Raw genomic sequence first — 17,426 nt, forward strand, 5'->3', positions numbered from 1 at the left:
GGCCCGAGCGAGCGCGTTACGCTCTAGGGGGCCCGCCCCTCCCCCTCAGGGAGGGGAATAAAAACGAGAAAAGAAGAAGTCGCTCAGAGAGCATCAACAAACTATCCATTGTATAGGTTTTTAGTTTTGATGTAGACTATATACCCCTCTCCCCCCTTCGCGGTAGCTATACCTAACAAACCCGGGTACATGCTTTTGCCCCTGCACTTTTAATTCCCAGTCGCCGCCACTGCCGAAAGCAGAGCAATTAACTGAAGAGACACAGAACGCAGTATCCATGAACTGAACGTTGCAAACCTTCTTGATCGGTTTGAACCAGCTAACCAACATAAAGACAACGACAAAGTTACCTCCGTCCAGGCACGTGATGGTATAGAGAGGTTAGTTCTACGCCCGGCCGCCTTTGCCCCCAGGAATTAACCTGGTACTCATTTTTGGTGTAGGCTGAGTGAACTTCAGGGCCATATGCACCTCCGGAAGTGGAAATCTCGTTTCTTAAATATTTACAACTTCCTGACGCGGATTCAAACCCACGTCCTTCCAGGCGAACCGAGCATGCTTTTACCGCCTCGGCCAGGCAGACCCTGACCAACATAAAACTAACTGAATTATAGTTAAGAGTAACTTACCTTACTGAGTACGAATCAGTCAGTGAGACTTCAGCACGGGAGAACTTACAGCTTATCGTCCAAGTGATGTAATCTGGTTGATGATGAGTTCAGAGTCTCACACTCGAACCGTAGACATTATCAGATAACACTAATGTGATACACGTCTCATATTTTGTGACCTATTTTAAAAATGCATGCACCGAGCTCGATAGCTGCAGTAGCTTAAGGGCTACCAGTATCCAGTATTCGGGAGATAGTGGGTTCGAACCCCACTGTCGGCAGCCCTGAAGATGGTTTTCCGTGGTTTCCCATTTTCACACCAGGCAAATGCTGGGGCTGTACCTTAATTAAGGCCACGGCCGCTTCCTTCTCACTCCTAGCCCTTCCCTATTCCATCGTCGCCATAAGACCTATCTGTGTCGGTGCGACGTAAAGCAACTTGCAAAAATGCATGCACTGGTTTTTTTTCATGGTATACAACTTTGTACCGGAAATGAAGCTGAGCTTTTTGAAACGGAAAATCATGTCCCTGCGGTTCGCGCATTCCACGAAAAACTAGACATTCCGTGGGCAAAATGAAGACATGAACAGTGACATAAATCGGTGGTCACATGCCTATGATCACGATATCAACAGTCTCATAAAACTGGATGTTCTGTGATTATGATCACGATATCAACAGTCTCATAAAACTGGATGTCCTGTGATTATGATCACGATATCAACAGTCTCATAAAACTGGATGCCCTGTGATTATGATCACGATATCAACAGTCTCATAAAACTGGATGTCCTGTGATTATGATCACGATATCAACAGTCTCATAAAACTGGATGTACTGTGATTATGATCACGATATCAACAGTCTCATAAAACTGGATGCCCTGTGATTATGATCACGATATCAACAGTCTCATAAAACTGGATGTTCTGTGATTATGATCACGATATCAACAGTCTCATAAAACTGGATGCCCTGTGATTATGATCACGATATCAACAGTCTCATAAAACTGGATGTCCTGTGATTATGATCACGATATCAACAGTCTCATAAAAGTGGATGCCCTGTGATTATGATCACGATATCAACAGTCTCATAAAACTGGATGTCCTGTGATTATGATCACGATATCAACAGTCTCATAAAACTGGATGTCCTGTGATTATGATCACGATATCAACAGTCTCATAAAACTGGAGGTCACATTCCTATGATCACGATATCAACAGTGACCTAGAATTTGAGGTCCCGTAGTTATGAACCCTGACACAGCACCTGCCTCTTTTGTTTTTTAAGTAAGTTGTGAAATTTGACATGCACTATATAACTCCCGTAAACCTTTTATAACAAAATAGGCTATTTCTACTGAAAGCGGGATGTATAAGAATGTTTGAAGCCAATATTAGAAGAAAATAAAGTCAGAATTTTGATCAATTCCATACTACTAAGTAGATGAGCTTTAGAAATTATTTCAGATATTATGAAGTTTGTAGAGTTATCACTGTGAATATGAATTGTTATTGAAGAATCCGCCCATATCTTCTTCTTCTTTCCGTTGATGCCTGCTAAGGACCACGTGCCAATTTCAATTCAGTTCTTCATACTGTGTTGTTTTCTCTTCCGCTCCTTCCAATATTCTTTCATCCTTTCACTATGCTGTTTCTTTCTGTCCTCCGACCAGTTCGCACCAGGCTTCTTGTTCAATCTTCCTTGGAATCCTTCCGTACTTACTACCCTCTTTCTAAAAATTTCTCTGTCCATAATTTCTTCTTCTCTTATATTATTTCTTTCTAAATATTTCCTTACTTCTTGAATCCAGCTAGTTGTTGCCTTTTTGCTCCAAAGGTACTTGAAAATCTCTTTTGTTAATCTGGAATCATCCATTCTGTAATTATGTCCGAAAAATTGCAATCTCCTTTTTTATTATGGTTTCTGTTATGTTTTCTATGTTCCTGTATATTTCATCATTAGATCTTAATTTCCATACTTCTGTTTTCACAGGGCCTAAGATTTTTCTCGTGATTCTCCTCTCTAGTACCTCAAGTTTATCTAATCTATAGTTTAGTACCAGGCATTCACTTGCATATAAGCATTCCGGTTTCACCACTGTAGTGCAGTGCCTTATTTTAAGATTTTTAGATAGACATTTTTTGTTATAAAAATTCTTTGTGATACCATATGCTCTTTCCATCTTCTACTGCAGATTTGTCTAAACCATTTTCTTGAATTATTTCTCCCAGATATTTGAATTTCGTTGCTCTTTCTACTGGACCAATATCTGTTGCTAAAAATTTTGGAGCATTCTTGATGTTTGTAATAAATTTTGTTTTTTTCTGCGGAGATTCTCAGACCTGTCTTGTTGGCTATTTCTTCGAAGAGATTGATTTGTGTTGTTACACTTGATAGGTTTTCTGACAATATAGCGAAATCGTCTGCAAATGCTAGGCAATTTATTTCAATTTTCTCCCCAAATTACCGGCAAAATGTTATGCCCTTTAAGCTTTACGTTCCGAATGCATACAATTTTCTCTAGAACACAGTTGAATAGAAGGGGTGACAGACCCTCACCTTGCCGTACTCCTGTATTGTACAAGTCCTATTATACACCAATTCTTACATACAGTCTCGAAACCACAACACTAACCAATAGAGATAATTCCAAACTTCAGGCAGCTGAAATGAAATTCCTACGCACTATGATCCAGAAAACCAGGAAAGACAAGATTAGGAATGAGAAAATTAGAGAAGAAGTAGAAATAGATGATTCTCTCCCCAATAAGATTCAGATATCAAGACTGAAGTGGTTTGGTCACATGAAGAGGATGCCAGTAAACAGAACTGCAAGGAAGGAGAAAAGTAGAAGGAAGACGATCCGTGGGAAGACCACGAAGGAAATGGATAGATTTATTCAAGAACGATGTACTGCTGAGAGGTCATGATTGGGACAAGTTGGTGGAGGAAGAATGGTACAAGGACAGGATGAGATGGAGGAGGCTCACATACCACACCCGGGAAACTGGAGATGGTTTAGGATGATGATGATGATGATGATGATCTCACCCATCAATTTCACCTTTGAAATTGTGTCTGTAAGGGTTTCACGTATTAGGTTTGCCAATTTAGTTTTCACTCCAAATTCACGAATTATCATCTTGTTTCAAAATTTGTAAATAGGTATGACTGAAAAGAAGGATGGTACGAAATTCAGTGAAGTATGGTCTCATATGTAAATTTGTTGACACCCGCAGTCTTAATGAAGTGTCCACTTTATGTAAACATAGGTAAGGATGAGCCGCACACTTCCTAATCAGAAACTGTGCGGACTCAGTGTACAGTTCGTCCCGTGCCATTTAAGTAATACCATAATGAATAGTGAGATCACTCACCGAGTTCAAATGCGCTCCCGCAGAGCGGCGCTAGTGGAGCCAAACACCAACGCTACACGGCCAGCTGTTTTAGTGGAGATTACACTGATACGAAAATAACCAAATACAACACCCAATAGTTTGGAATTATGAATAATATTGTCAGAGAGTTGTAAATAATATTCTCAGTCCCCGAAAAGAAATATGTCTGGACTTTAATAAGAAAACACGCGAGATATAATGGAACATTACGAAAAGCGAAAGCAGTATTGTGTTTTATATTCTTATAAAATACTTTTTAAACAGAGCACATAAAACATTAAACATTCCATGTTCATAGCCTGTCCCTGTAGGAAATTAATCCTAGCCCTGACCGAGGTAAGAGAATTTAGCTCTCATTAAATTACGAGTTACGTTCTTTAGTCGCCTTTTGAGAGACGCTATTGGCTTTTGGGCATTAAGACAACTTGACTGGTGGAGTATTTGGCTACAAATAGGCTGACATTGAGCCTTACCGCTCACCGTTGTCATCACTGCTTCACTCACATCGTGATTCTTGTTCCTTATGCTGTTGATACTGTCTCCATTCCTTTTACTACTGAGTGCCTTTCGTGATTTTACCTAAGTGTATAGGTACTTCGGTAACTTTGGAAAAATGTGAGACACAGCTCCTGGTTTTAATTTCCACCTCACACAAGGAAGTTCAATGTTTTCACCGTTCACAACGAAACAGTCCACCTTTATAAGTTAATTAAATCTGCCGAAAAATGCAGGTTACAGTTTACGGCTGACAGTTGCTTATCTTTCCGCGGAGTAACTCTTGTCCACTTCGCAAACGGATTATTTTCTTTTGGTGGTATAAAAAGTCTTCTACCATCAGGCTTCCTTCCGTAACACGATTTACAACCAGGAACGAAACAGTACGGCATTTTCTCGAAATGATAAAAAAACTAGTTGATTGCACGCACAAAGCACTGCACAGATATTAATACAGAATTTCGAAAAATATCAAAACAAACAGATTACTTCGATAAGCGTTAAGATTGTTACAATGACTTCACGCACGCACGCTATTACCTTCGTCGACAATTTGGCGCACGTGTTGTTGCAGCTGTTTCGCTGCGACTCCAGCGCCACACTCCGGCGGGGCCACCAACGACAATGTTAAGAGAGCAGAGTGATTATTATTATTATTATTATTATTATTATTATTATTATTATTATTATTATTATTATTATTATTATTATCGTGTTTTGGTGGTTCGCAGAGAGGTGAAAGAATGTGCGGGCTTGAATCGGTTTAACTACAATATCAAGAATTGAATTAAAACTTTAAATAAAAGTTATATTTCTTTTAGAATTTCAAACTGAACAAATTTCTTCACTGAGTGGACAGTAACAGGTGGTGGTGGTGGTGGTGATTATTGTTTTAAGAGGAAGTACAACTAGGCAACCATCCTCTGTATAACACTAATCAGAGGGAAAAAGGGAAGGATCCAACACTTCGAAAAATGAAGATATCGATCAAAGAAAGACAAGGGCCACGAAGGGCGTGAAAATGAAAGACTCGTAGCCCTCGCAAACCTAATAGCGTCGGGGTCGGAAAAGAACAAGAGTTGACCAAGATAGGATAGATGAAAGTGAGGAGCCTGCCATAAGTAAGTGGAAGAAATGCCAGGACTCAGCTAACGGCCCCGTGGTTGCCAACCCACGCTCCAAAGTTCAGAGCCCCTGGGGCCCCTTTTAGTCGCCTCTTACGACAGGCAGGGGATACCGTGGGTGTTATTCTACCGCCCCCACCCACAGGGGGAAGGGACAGTAACATTGAAATCTCAGGTACAATGCCAATTCACTTGCAAGGGTGGAACACCCCAGAATAGAGAATTTAACAAATTTGGGCTTCGAGCCCTCAGTTTACACGTTTACAATTCCAAAAGAGGCATTGCTTAGACTTTTTTTTTCACAAGTTGCTTTACGTCGCACCGACACAGATAGGTCTTATGGCGACGATGGGATAGGAAGGGGCTAGGAATGGGAAGGAAGCGGCCGTGGCCTTAATTAAGGTACAGCCCCAGCATTTGCCTGATGTGAAAATGGGAAACCACGGAAAACCATCCTCAGGGCTGCCGACAGGGGGTTCGAACCCGCAATCTCCCGAATACTCGATACTGGCCGCACTTAAACGACTACAGCTATCGAGCTCGGTATTGCTTAGACACGGATACAAGAGCACTTTGTTCCAACAAATTTATCGCCTTCCAGAGGCACTCCTCAATATTACAGAAATTTAGGAAAGAGCTTACATGCTCTCGATTTCTTACAGCCTACTCAAGGCAACATTACATCAACATCTTACAATCTCTGACCTCTCAAGGCACGATTCACAAAATTTACTTTACACAGGGGTATCTATTACCCAACCTACTGGGCCTTTGTGGAAAAAGGACAGGTTAAAAGACTGACCCAAACACAAACTGAATGGAGGCGTACACATGCGTTCCTAGAAAATAAAATATTAAAAACCTAACAGGGCTCTCGGCCCGAAGAAACAGGGGCTAGTCCCAAGCTACTGAGGTGACTCGAATGAAAATAAATTTAATACATTACACGAAAGAAAATAGTATGAAATTGTGGTCACCTGAAACCAAGATGAAGGGGAGCTCGAGAGGGTAAAACACTCTCTATCCCCGATTTACAGTTAAAGAATTTATTAAATTTGACATAAAAGGGAAGAAGTTTCCATTAAAACGGTTACATAGTAGAAATTCGGACCTTCACCTCGGATAAATTCGCGGAGAAGGCACGAAGATAGATTTTAGGTGGCCATTACCTGGCTGTTGTTCTGCCAGCCGAAGAATGAGGCGTCCCGCCTCCTGCCTTAACACACAAACAATCAGAAAGACGACGATCAATGAGACAAGGTTACTCAGAAAAACCTCAGCTTATATACCCGGAGGGAAGGTTCGAGAGGATTCTGGACTAATCCGGATACACCCTCTCAATTTTATTGGTCAGTTCAAACTTTACACCCAACAAACCAAGAAGAAGCCTGTGATAGGCTGAAAAATAATTACAGAAAAAATTAGTGGCCAGATTCAAAACTGGCGGAATGCGAAAGAAGTGTTGCAACCCTTGAAATATGTCAGAAAAGAAAAGAAAGTTAATTTGCTAAAGAAAACCGATGAACAAAATTTCTTTCAATAACAACTTCCTTTACCTTGCACCAAAGTGCATGACCGTAGTTTTTTGGAAAAGTGTCCAAACTTCTTGATGTAAACAAACACACAGCAAATAAAACCAGTTAGTTTAGGCAACTTCACAATAACACATTTACTCAATACTTCAGTAGTAAGTAAGCTCGTGTCCTCATCGCGAGGTGGTGCAGCTCTTTTCAGGCACACCCCCATTGGAGGTGAGCTGCATGTACCATTTCAACCACCAGCCCTCCTGTCATTCTTAAAATTTCTGGCAGTACCGGGAATCGAACCCGGGCCCCCGAGGGCGGCAGCTAATAACACTAACAGTTACGCTACCTGATTAAAGTCACAACTTTATGTGGTAGCAGTTGCACATTTGTTGGATAGACAGAGTTCATTAACGCGCTTCGTTTGAATGTGCGGGGTTGAGGTGTACCTCCCAGTACTATTATTATTATTATTATTTATTGTCTTGTTTCATATGGCGGGACTCAGGCTATGAAGCCTGTTATTCTGTCCGACCATACATACACATACATGAAGAGTTAAATATACACTAAATAAGTTATCTACAATTTAATATTTTAAGGTATCACTTAAATGTTTTAATTAACCTAATAACTTGGATATGTTCTAATCCTACGTATGTTATGAATCATTATTATTTATTAACCAGATTTGTCAGAGTTTCTTAAAGCGGAGGTGGTTTGACATGCACCTAATTTCAGCGGGTAGGGAATTCCAAATTCGACTGGCGGCGACTAAAAATGATCTACTGTAACCAGTTGAGCGGTGAATGGGAATGCTTAGTACTGAGGTGAATGATGATCTGGTAGGAATACTAGAAGGTGATGCTAGGTAATGGAATTGTGTGGCAAGGTATTCAGGAGTGTTGAAGTGCAGTATACGATGTAACAGGAAAACAGTGTGTAAATTTCGTCGATCTCTTAAGCGAAGCCATAAAAGTCTATCAAATGCGGGAGAAATATGGCTAAACCTTGGTACATCTGAAATAAATCGAACATATGCGTCACGTCCCTTTTGGAGCTTGATGGAAAGCGAGGTGTTCAGGTTACTGTATACTACGTCACAGTAGTCGAATGTTGACATTACCATACTTTGGATAAGCAGTTTTCTTATCTTTTGGGGGAGTAAATCTCTGAGTTTCTAGGGAATGTAATAAAACACTCGCTGACACATACCTATTACATGATCGTTCTAAGTAAGATTTTTGTCCATTATCATCTGTAAGTTTCTAATTGTGTCTTTGAACTGTAACTGAGTGCCTCTTAATGTTACTGGGTGAGTATGAACGTCTGTGAGGCGTACGTGGGTTTTTTGAGTTTTTGAGTAGCTAAAAGAATTCACTGCGATTTTTTGGCATTGATTTTTAGTGCATGGTCATCGGTCCACTTACATATTCTTTCTAGGTCGTCATTCATATTAGTTATTGCAGTCGGTAAGTCACGAGGGTGTGCATGTGTATATATTTGTAAGTCATCTGCGTACACAAGATATTGACAATGTTTAATTACTTGTGTTAGTCCTGAAATGAAGATCGAAAATAGGAGTGGCGCTAGCATTGACCCCTGTCGTATTCCAGTCTCTATAGATTGCCACGAAGAGAAATTTTCACCTGCTGATACACACTGCCGGCGATGAGAGAGATAGGAATACATCCAGGGTAGTGTGCTTTGTGGGAAGTTAAGATCACGGAATTTTACCATCGCTATGTCCGGTATGGTTCTATGGGTAGGTAAAGCAAGGATGGAATTATTAAGAGATCTAGTGTTGACTGTGATAAGAGGCATTCGAAATACACTCATGTTCATAAAAAAACTAGCACACCTTGAAAGACTAGAGATAGGAAGTTCATATGCACAGGACATGTGCATTAGTATGTTCTGAAGAAATGATTAGTGTTTGAACCATGTTGGCCCTCAGGTTTTCCTTATCTTGGCGCACCACCACCGACTGGTGCTCTCATTGTCGCTATAAACTGAAGGTGGTGGATCAGTGTGACTTGAGCAGATGTGCAGGATGCCTCGCAGACGTATGCATACCGTCAAATGAGTGAGTTTGAAAGAGGGCGCATTTTTGGCATGAGAGAACGTGATGCATTTATCCGGGAAATTGATGCTCCTGTGGAATGAAGTATGTCGGTAGTGCAACGTGTGTGTACAGAATGGTCCACAGAAGACCGTAGAGCACGACGAGATGGGTCTGGTCGCACCACTCAGACTCCCCCCAACGGGAAGTTCGACACCTCATCCGAATGGCATTCCAGGACGGATCTGCGTCCTCCTTGGCTCTGGCGCAACAGTGGAACAATGTAACACATCGCACACTGTCAGGAGTGACAGTCCGTCGCCGTTTATTACGGTCTGGGTTACCGGCGTGTCGTCCACTTCTCCGCCGACCGTTGACTGATGTGCATAAACATGCTTCACTGTAATGGTGTATGGGACTACGTCAATGGGGACAGGAATGCTAGCAAAGAGTGTTCGGACGAATGCAGGTTCTGTTTGTTTGAAAATGATGGCCATATTTTGGTTCGCCGCGGACAGGGGGAGAGGCATTACATTGACTGCATTCGCAGAAAACATACAGTGCCAACTCAAGGCCTTACTGTGTGGGGTGCTATTGGGTACAACCACAAATCACAGTTGGTGCGTGTCCAGAGCACTGTGACCAGTTTGACTTACGCGAATGACATCCTGCGACCCTTTGTGCACGACACCCCCATATGCCATATTTCAGCAGGATAATGCGCTACCACATGTTGCTGCACGAACAAGTGCCTTGTTTATGTCACAGGATGTCGGACTGTTGCCCTGGCCCGCCCGATCACCGGACTTGCCACCAATCGAAAATGTGTGGGATATGGTGAAACGACGGGTGCGGCGCTGTGACCCAATGCCAACCACCGAAGATGAACTGTGGAACCAGGTGAATTCAGCATGGATGGCTATACCCCAGGACACCATTCGCGCATTATACGCGTCAATGCCATCACGCATGGAAGAAGTTATCGGTGCCCCTGGAGGACCCAGTGCCTACTAGCCAACAGGGCACATGCTGAACCTAGGTGACTGAAATGCTAATCGTTTCTGCACAACATATTAATGAACTGAATATGAACTTCCTATCTGCAGTCTTTCAAGGTGTTCTGTTCTTTAAGAACATGAATTTATGAAGTAGGGAAGGTAACATGGCTCTGTCATATATTAGTCAAAAACGTTTTAACCATACGTCCGTAAGATAAAAAACACGAAAGCAAATAATAGTTACGCAAATAGGTTCAGTAGAAACGGCAGGCGCCAGTCGAAATTAATGACCTTGTGTTTTGAATACAGAGTGGAGATGTTCCAACATTCTCAGTAGACTGTTGCCCCAACAAGACACATATTGAAATAAATAGACTCATACTCAGTAATATACACAATACTTTATTTATTTATTTATTTATTTATCCTCAGTGAGCTGGAGGGCAATAGTACGGTGGTGGATTACCTGAAACAGAAGATACAGTAGAATATCAGCTCGCGCCTGCCTTTGGACATTTATATTCTAGAAACTAAGTTGTAGCTGTCGGCACACACCCAGGTGTAGTCCACAGCCAGCTGCCCTAGCCAACATTGATTACAGATAGAGACACTGTATCAACACAGATTATCAGACAGGCAACGCAATAGAGGAGTCAGTCATGGTTCGAAGTTAATGTAGCTCGCTGAAGGTTACAAGTTTGTCTTGTGCCCGGCAGCTCACCTTCTTACTGGCAAACTCTTGGTATCTTTCGACCCCGTCGGTATTAGAATTCCGAGACTAAAGGGTCTTTTCCTTTGATAGCCCTACGTTGATTACTTGACTCGTGCTTGAGGTAGTCGGGCGGGAATCCATTCCACGTTTATAAGGCTGGTTGGGCTCTCAAGGCCAGCACACGTCTGACAGAGAAACTGACGCGCATGTCGCTGTTCGCTAGATCATTGGAGGTGGAAAGACTCTCCAGCTTGTGACTGTGGTGCTGAAGTGCAAACCATCGTGCACGTTCTGTAGGACTGTCCTCTGGGAGCTTTTACAGCTTCCATGAGGACATACATCGTGTGACTACCGATGCACTCTCTTGCACTCTCATCTATAAGAGACTGAAAGCCCTCAACATTAACCTTTTAATGTGTAGTTCGTGTATATATTTTAAAATTTCCGTTCGACGGCCCTACAGTCCTGAATCGGGATGTCAGTCAGGAAAACTCGCCATGAGCATTGAGACACTCATCCCACGGACGCACCAGGTTGAAGATCTCCTATGGTAAAACACCGCGTCCTGCTGTGTGAAGAAGTCCGTAACCGCCTGCTGCACATCCCCGACGACAGGAAGCGTCGACCCTTCAAGGAATTCTGGGGGGACCGAAGGCGGATAATCGCATGAGGAGAGATCAGAATCCACCGCCCGCTTGTTGTTGTCCGTAATGGAGAAGGCTTGCCTCCCAGATCGACCGAAGTCTCGTGTCGAAACGCGATCCGCACGGAATTTGGCGCACCATTCCACAACGGTGATTTTTCGACAGACATGCAGCCCCATACACAGTCTTCATTCTCCGATGCATGTCCACCGGTGTTTGTCCTTCGGCAGCCAAGAACAGAATAATAGCACATTGGTCCTGTTTGGACGTAACGTCGCCATAGTTTACATGACCACTTTTAACGCACGCACCTTGGCACAATACAACTGCCACACCTAATCCCTTTGCCTACATGCCCGTGTTTACATACCCGCATTGGAGTCGAGCTATGCGGCATGTCCGCTGCAACAACGCCCTCAAGCGGAAACGTTTTCATTACGCCTTATATAAACGGTCCTCCAGCTTGAGCCAGGTGGGCTCCGACGACGCTGACAATATTGCCGAAGAGCGGACCCCAATTGACGGGAAAAAGGCCAGGAAAGAGAGAGATTCGTTTATGAACATCGTCTGAAATTTAATAGGTAAAGCCGTGAAGCGGCCGAGCTAGAGATGGAGGTACTTACCGGCGCAGGGATCACCTCTTCTACCTGCAACAGAGACAAAACAGATTAATGTGCTACGGCAGCAATACAGTTGATGGTAAACCTAACATTCCAGGAATAATTAATGAACAAGGGGAGTGTGTATGCGAGGAACTTCAGAAGGCAGAAGTATTCCGTCAGCAGTATGTAAAGATTGTTAGTTACAGATATAATGTCCAAATAGAGGAGGTGACTAATACTAACGAAGTGTTGATATTTACATACGATAACAAAGACATTTACAATAAGATACAAAAGTTACAAACTAGAAAAACAGCTGGAATTGATAAGATTTCTGGTGATATACTAAGGACAATGGGTTGGGATATAGTACCATATCTGAATTACTTATTTGATTATTGTTTGAATGAAGGAACTATATCAAATGAATGGAGAGTTGCTATAGTAGCCCCTGGGTATAAAGGAAAGGCTGATAAACATAAAACCGAAAATTATAGGCCAGTCAGTTTGATATGTCTTTCATGTAACCTTTACGAAAGCATTATTTCTGATTATATTAGACATGTTTGGAAATTAATAACTGGTTCGATAGAAGACAGTTCGGGTGTAGGAGAGGTTATTCTGCTGATGCTCAACTTACAGGATTCCAGGAAGATATAGCAGATATCTTGGATTTAGAAGGTCAAATGGGCTGTATCGTGATTGGCCTCTCTAAGGCATTTGATAGGGTAGATCATGGGAGACTAATTCAAAAAGTCAGGGCTATTGGACTATACAAGAGAGTGACTGAATGGGTGGCTATATTTCTCTAAAATAGAACTTAGAGAACTAGAGTAGGTGAAGCTTTATTTGATTCGGTAATCACAAAGAGGCAAATTCCTCAAGGCAGTGTTATTGGACTTTTATGTTTGCTTATATATATATACAAATGATATGAGTAAAGAAGTGGAGTCAGAGATAAGGCATTTTGCTGTTGATGTTATTCTGTATAGAGTAATACGAGTAAATAAGTTAGAAGAATGTGAGCAACTGTAAAAAGACCTGGACAGTGTTGTGAGATGGAGAGCAGGCAATGGTATGATGATAAACATGGTAAAAAGTCAGGTTGTGAGTTTTACTAATAGGAAAAGTCCTTTCAGTTTAAATTACTGCGTTGATGGGGTGAAAGTTCCTTATGGGGATCATTGTAAATACGTGGGTGTTAATATAAGGAAAGATCTTCATATGGGAAATCGTATAAATTGGATTGTAAATAAAGAGGGAATATAAGACTCTAGTAAGACCTCAACTAGAGTATGGTTCCAGTGTATGGGACCCTCTCCAGGATTACTTGATCCTAGAAATGGAAAATCCAAAGAAAAGTAGCTCGATTTGTTCTGGGAGATGTCCGACAAGGGAGTAGGATCACAAAGAAAATGTTGCAAAGTTCGGGTTGGGAAGACTTGGGAAAAAGGAGACGAGCTGCTCAACTGGTGGCATGTTCCGAGCTGTCGGTGGAGAAATGGCGCGGGACGACATTAGTAGACGAGTAAGTTTGAGTGGTGTTTTTATAGGTATGAAAAATCACAATAATATGAAGATAAAGTTGGAATTCAAGAGAACTAATCGGGGGCAAATATTTGTTATAGGTAGGGGAGTTGGGGCTTGGAATAATTTACCAAGGGAAATGTTCAATAAATTTCCAAATTCTTTGCAATCATTTAACAAAAGGCTAGGAAAGGAACAACAGATATGGAATCTGCCACATGGGCGAGTGCTCTAAATGCAGATCAGTGTTGATTGATTGATTCATTGATTTAACTACATTTGTTATATGTTGCGGTTTAATTAGGATGTGTACTTATTGTAGCGTCATTTGTTGTAACGAAAGTACTCACCAGGTGATGGGTACCCGGGAGGGTGATATCGACGATGGTCTGAAAAACAGAACAGAATTTTGATGTCAGCTGCTGTGTTCAAACAATCTTGTACCTTATAGCAGAGAAAGCGATATCTGTTGGGTTATTTATGTCTGAATTAGGCAGACATGGACACTCTAAACTCGTGACCTTCGGATCCAGAAATGGAGCCAAACATCAGAACCAATGTATAGTGGTCACGGTATTTGCCGGTGATATTGCGAACCATGTGACCTTGCCGCGGTGGGGAGGCTTGCGTGTCCCAATGATGCAGATAGCCGAGCCGCAGGTGCAACCATATCGGATGGGTATCTGTTGAGAGACCAGACTAACGAATGGTTCATCGAAAGGGGGGTAGCAGCCTTTCGATAGTTGCAAGGGCGGCAGTCTAGATGATTGACTGATACGGCCTTGTAATAATACTCAACATGGCTTAGCTGTGTTGATACTGCTACACGGCTGAAAGCAACGGGAAACTACAGCCGTAACTAACTCCCGAGGACATGCAGCTCTCTCTGTATGAATGATGTACTGATGATGGCTTCCTCCCGGGTAAAATATTCCGGAGGTAAACTAGTCCCCCATTCGGATCTCCGGGTGGGGACTACACGAGAGGGGGCGATCATCAGGAAGATGGATACTGACATTCTGCGAGTCGGAGCGTGGAATGTTAGAAGTTTGAATCGTTGTGGTAGGTTAGAGAACCTGAAAAGGGAGATGGATAGGCTAAAGTTAGATGTAGTTGGTATAAGTGAATTACGTTGGCAGGAAGAACAAGATTTTTGGTCAGGCGACTACCGAATTATCAACACAAAATCAAACAGGGGAAATGCAGGAGTTGGTTTAATAATGAATAAGAAAATAGGGCAGCGGATAAGCTACTACGACCAGCATAGTGAAAGAATTATTGTCGTCAAGATAGACACCAAACCAATGCCCACCACAATAGTGCAGGTCTATATGCCTACTAGTTCAGCGGATGATGAAGAAATCGAAAGAATATATGAGGAGATAGAAGATTTAATACAATATGTAAAAGGTGACGAGAATCTAATTGTGATGGGAGACTGGAATGCAGTGGTAGGCCAAGGAAGAGAAGGTAATACAGTAGGAGAATTTGGATTGGGACAAAGGAACGAAAGAGGAAGTCGGCTAGTTGAATTCTGCACTGATCATAATTTAGTCCTTGCCAATACTTGGTTCAAACACCACAAACGACGGCTGTATACGTGGACAAGACCTCGAGACACCGGGAGGTATCAAATAGACTTCATTATGATTAGGCAGAGATTCAGAAACCAGGTGTTGGATTGCAAAACTTTCCCAGGAGCAGACGTGGACTCTGACCATAACTTGTTGGTCATGAAATGCCACCTGAAGTTGAAGAAATTGAAGAAAGGAAAGAATGCAAAAAGATGGGATCTAGACAAGTTGAAAGAAAAGAGTGTGAGGGATTGTTTCAAGGAACATGTTGCACAAGGACTAAATGAAAAGGCTGAAGGAAACACTATAGAGGAAGAGTGGAGAGTCATGAAGAATGCAGTCAGTAGGGCTGCTGAAGAAATGTTAGGAAGGAAGAAAAGATCAACTAAGAATCAGTGGATAACTCAGGAGATACTAGCCCTGATCGATGAACGACGAAAATACAAGAATGCTAGAAATGAAGAGGGCAGAAAAGAATACAGGCGATTAAAGAATCAAGTGGATAGAAAGTGCAAGGTAGCTAAGGAAGAATGGCTGAAGGAGAAGTGCAAAGATGTCGAAGGCTGTATGGTCCTGGGTAAGGTAGATGCTGCATACAGGAAAATCAAGGAAACCTTTGGAGAAAGGAAATCTAGGTGTATGAATATTAAGAGCTCAGATGGAAAGCCACTTCTAGGGAAAGAAGACAAAGCAGAAAGATGGCAGGAGCATATCCAACAGTTGTATCAAGGTAAAGATGTAAATAATTTGGTTCTGGAACATGAAGAGGCTGTGGATGCTGATGAAATGGGAGACCCAATTTTGAGGTCAGAGTTTGACAGAGCTGTGAGTGACCTCAATAGGAACAAGGCACCTGGAATTGATGACATTCCCTCTGAATTACTGACTGCCTTAGGATAAACCAGCATGGCAAGGTTATTTCATTTAGTGTGTAAGATGTATGAGACAGGAGAAGTCCCATCCGATTTTCGAAAGAATGTTGTTATACCTATTCCCAAGAAAGCTGGTGCTGACAGGTGTGAAAACTACCGCACCATTAGTTTAGTATCCCATGCCTGCAAAATTTTAACACGTATTATTTACAGAAGAATGGAAAAACAAGTAGAAGCTGAGTTGGGAGAAGATCAATTTGGCTTCAGAAGAAATGTAGGCACACGTAAAGCAATCCTGACTTTACGTCTGATCTTAGAGGATCGAATCAAGAAGGACAAGCCCACGTACATGGCATTCGTAGATCTAGAAAAGGCATTCGATAATGTTGATTGGCCCAAGCTATTTATGATTCTGAAGATGATAGGGATCAGATACCGAGAACGAAGAATTATCTACAATCTGTATAAAAATCAGTCTGCAGTGTTAAGAATCGAGAGCTTTGAAAAAGAAGCAGCAATCCAGAAGGGAGTGAGGCAAGGCTGCAGTTTGTCCCCTCTCCTTTTCAATGTTTACATAGAACAGGCAGTAAAGGAAATCAAAGAGAAATTTGGAAATGGAATCACAGTCCAAGGAGAGGAAATCAAAACCTTGAGATTTGCCGATGATATTGTTATTTTATCTGAGACTGCAGAAGATCTAGAGAAGTTGCTGAATGGTATGGATGAAGTCTTGGGTAAGGAGTACAAGATGAAAATAAATAAGTCCAAAACAAAAGTAATGGAGTGCAGTAGAACGAAGGCAGGTGATGTAGGAAATATTAGATTAGGAAATGAAGTCCTAAAGGAAGTAGATGAATATTGTTACTTGGGTAGTAAAATAACTAACGATGGCAGAAGTAAGGAGGACATAAAATGCAGACTAGCACAAGCAAGGAAGAGCTTTCTTAAGAAAAGAAATTTGCTCACTTCAAACATTGATATCGGAATTAGAAAGATGTTTTTGAAGACTTTCGTGTGGAGCGTGGCATTGTATGGAAGTGAAACATGGACGATAACTAGCTCAGAAAGAAAGAGAATAGAAGCTTTTGAAATGTGGTGTTACAGAAGAATGCTGAAGGTGAGATGGATAGATCGAATCACGAATGAAGAGATACTGAATCGAATTGGTGAGAGGAGATCGATTTGGCTAAATTTGACGAAAAGAAGAGATAGAATGATAGGACACATCTTAAGACACCCAGGACTTGTTCAGTTGGTTTTTGAAGGAAGT

The 17,426-nt window shown here is 41.9% G+C and overlaps 1 protein-coding gene across 1 annotated transcript in view; it reads right to left on the reverse strand.

The window, feature by feature from the left end:
- LOC136882292 (UDP-glycosyltransferase UGT5) overlaps positions 1-674 on the reverse strand; it is a 41,962-nt gene extending 41,288 nt beyond the window's left edge. Inside the window, exon 1 of the mRNA XM_068229426.1 lies at positions 630-674. The gene's annotated coding sequence lies outside the window, so the exon portion shown is untranslated. The remainder of the gene's footprint in view (positions 1-629) is intronic.
- Between the last annotated feature and the right edge of the window lie 16,752 nt (positions 675-17,426).

The sequence above is a fragment of the Anabrus simplex genome, chromosome 10 (assembly GCF_040414725.1).
Source record: "Anabrus simplex isolate iqAnaSimp1 chromosome 10, ASM4041472v1, whole genome shotgun sequence".
Lineage (NCBI taxonomy): Eukaryota > Metazoa > Arthropoda > Insecta > Orthoptera > Tettigoniidae > Anabrus > Anabrus simplex.